The sequence below is a fragment of the Pinus tabuliformis genome, chromosome 1_2, assembly GCF_031772625.1.
Source record: "Pinus tabuliformis cultivar Carrire ecotype Pingquan chromosome 1_2, CPIR1, whole genome shotgun sequence".
Taxonomy (NCBI): Eukaryota; Viridiplantae; Streptophyta; class Pinopsida; order Pinales; family Pinaceae; genus Pinus; species Pinus tabuliformis.
This window is the reverse complement of record NC_142298.1, coordinates 286871006-286874040: the sequence shown is the minus strand read 5'-3', so window position 1 is coordinate 286874040 and position 3035 is coordinate 286871006. Positions and strand designations below refer to the sequence as shown.

General features: G+C 42.1%; 1 pseudogene; it reads right to left on the bottom strand.

Moving 5' to 3' along the window:
* Window positions 1–1591: 1591 nt before the first annotated feature.
* LOC149205462 (small ribosomal subunit protein uS5y/uS5u/uS5v pseudogene) lies at window positions 1592–2209 on the bottom strand (annotated as a pseudogene).
* Window positions 2210–3035: the final 826 nt, after the last annotated feature.

Here is a 3035-nt window from a genome sequence, read left to right as displayed (position 1 = left end):
AAAAAATCCCATAAGAAAAGTCATAATTTTATTAATGAAAACATAATTACATTTTGTATATGCTGAGTCGCATTTCATCTGCAAGTCAAAAGACCTCAGATAAGGGGTTTGATAAAAAAAAAAAAATGTACATATAGGGAGAAAATCATGTTTTCCTCCCCTTTTTCTTCTCGACCTTGCGCCACTCCCCTTGATACGGCATCGTGGATACAAGTTGAAGTGGATTTTCAGTGCCTGGACGAGGATTTTCCTTGTCAGAATCAGAGGTGTCTGATGTGTGTAGTCTTTTGGTTCCATTGTTTTCCATTGTATCTGGCATCTTTTCTAGGTGTGATTCCATAGGTCCTTGTGGAGATGTCTCCTAGATTTCTACTTCTTTGTTTGTTTGATTGTTCTCATTTGGTATGGGCTCTTCCACATCAAACTCCTCCTCCTCTTCAGGATCTAGTGGGGGAAATTTCCAACCCTTGTGTTGTTTCCCTATTTTCTTCTTCCTTCGGCTATCTTTTTTGTCTTCAGGACATGTATTTTTTAGATGTCCTGTTTACCGGCATATTTTGCACCTAAATGTTGTGTTTTCGTAGTCTAGTGTCTGTGTCTAGCTTCATTGTTTATGCTTTAGCTGTATGCGGTCCAATAAGCCTTTACTGAGATCTACTTCCACACAGATGCGTGTGAATGTAAAAATTCTTTCCTCCACTCTTTGTGTGTCCATTTTAATATATTTTCCAATGGTGTTGCCTATACCTGCAAGAACTTGTTGGTCCCAAAAATGTAATGGGAGGTTGTACAGACAGACCCAAACTGGCATCCTGGAAACAACCATAGTATTGGCATCGAATTCTGGGAACCATGGTGTGATGAAAAGGCCCATAGATCCCCAAAACCATGGTCCCTCCTGTAGCACAATGTCTCTTACCTCTATTGAATGGAATTTGACAATGAAAAACCCCTTGGAACAGAGGTGGATCTCACAGTGTAGAGTCCATTTTGTGAATATCCAATGGAAAAGTTCAAAAGGTTTTGGCCAGAAACAGTTGAATCGACAAATGATGGCTTGTGATTCAAAATTATTACATGCCTCATCTGTTTCTGGTATATCTATATTTAGTTCTGGTGTATAGTTCAGCTGCTCCACAATGTATGGACTGGGTTCTGTTCCAGCTTGCTTTGGGACTACTGTAGGAGTTTTTCCCCCTTGTAAGATGTTCTTGAAGGATATTCCTCCATTTTTGTGCTTCTGTTGTGGATCTGTGTTGTTTTTTGTTTTTGTGCTTGTCCCACTGCCTCCTTCTGTTTGTTTTGTTGAACTGAAAGTTGTTGCACCACCTCGCAGCCTCAGGTTGAGTGTTATAGTAGATTCTAACATAATGTTGTAGTCAAAAATGGATCTGAGATCCTGTAGGGTTCTGCCCCCATATAAAAAATGTTGTAGTCCAACCGGGTAGCCAATTTGTTGGGCGATGATATTCTTCAGGTTCATAACATAGTCTGTTGCAAGGACCCAAATCAAGGTAGACTTCCCCGAAGGGGTTTTAATAAAAATTTGAAAGCGTTTAGAAGTTACCAAGGAAGGGGGTTATGTGGTCCTCTAGGTCATGTAGGACCGTGCAGCTTCAATGTCTCCATAATTCTCTATAGTCTGTGGGTACTCCTCCAGCGTCTTGATGGCCTTGACAAAATTTCCGAGAGTTTTGATCGACCCTCGTGAGGAGGTGAACACGTCTTCGATTCCAGCAAACTACAGAACCTTCTTAGGCACGCGAGCAGCCATGATCTCGGCACCTCTGGGGGCGGGCACCATTCTGTCTGTTCCGGAGCCACATTTACCAGTGATCTTGACAGGTATGATGTGGGGTTTCTAGATCTTGTTACCCCAATACCCCCTCCTCACGGGAATAACCGAAAACTTGGCCAAAATAATGGCTTCGTGGCTCTTTGTGGCCACCTCTTTGCTACACTTAACGTTGAGCTCAACCTGGCCATTGCTGTCACCCACAATCTGGTGCTCCTCAATGGCCAACGAGAAGAGATAAATTTTCTCGAGGGAATGGATTTTTCCGTCTTTTACCAGGTGGCTGAGATTTTTCATAGCTACCCACTTTCCTTCTTCATCTCTTCGAGGTCCTCGGCGTCCACCGTGACTATCCCCGCGGCCTCTGTCGCCTGGCCCAAACCCGCGCCCGAATCCCCCTCCTCTTTTCGCCATTGCTTCGCTAGGGTTTCCGCCCGTAATGAGACACAATTATTTCAACATCAAACACATTATGCCTCCTAGGGCCAACCCTGGATCATAAAGGATCCTCATAATATGGCAGCGTACAATCCTATCATGGAGGTATTAACAATCCCTCTACAAGACCTATGATAGGTCTCCATATCACTATCATAAGTAGCATGTATCCTTGTCATAAGAGCATGTGGAAATGTTATATATTATAGTCATATCACTGTCAAGTATCACTGTTATGCATCATTGTCATAAGAACAAGTGTCACTGCCATACATCACTGTTATAGAACAACCATTACTTCCGTTCATCACTGTCACAAAAACAACCATTATAATCATCATTGTCATAAGGACAACTATTACTCCCAATCATCAAGGTCATAAGGATAACTATTACTACCAATCATCATTGTCATAACGATAGCCATTACTACCATTCATCATTATCCAATCACATAAGGTAGGACACATAAACCCTTGCTCAAGTAGGCCTCTTTCTAGTAGTCCTCCAAACTGCGCATGAGCTGCCATTCAAGTCTAACCAAACAAGACTAAAAAAACCATCAAACTTGGATACCCAACATACCTTTTTATAGGTTGACTTCCTTCCATGGATTGTGCACTTTCCACCAAGGTTTCAACCCTAGTTAGGGATTCTTGTAATGCTATATATCTACTCCCAATGCGACCTCAAATCACTATGTTGATCCTCTTCCTACGAGCCCTTATTGTTGCGCTATTCAACAATGAATTTCGTCCACCATTTACAAGTATGTTCCATCATGATATGACCTCAGGTCTGC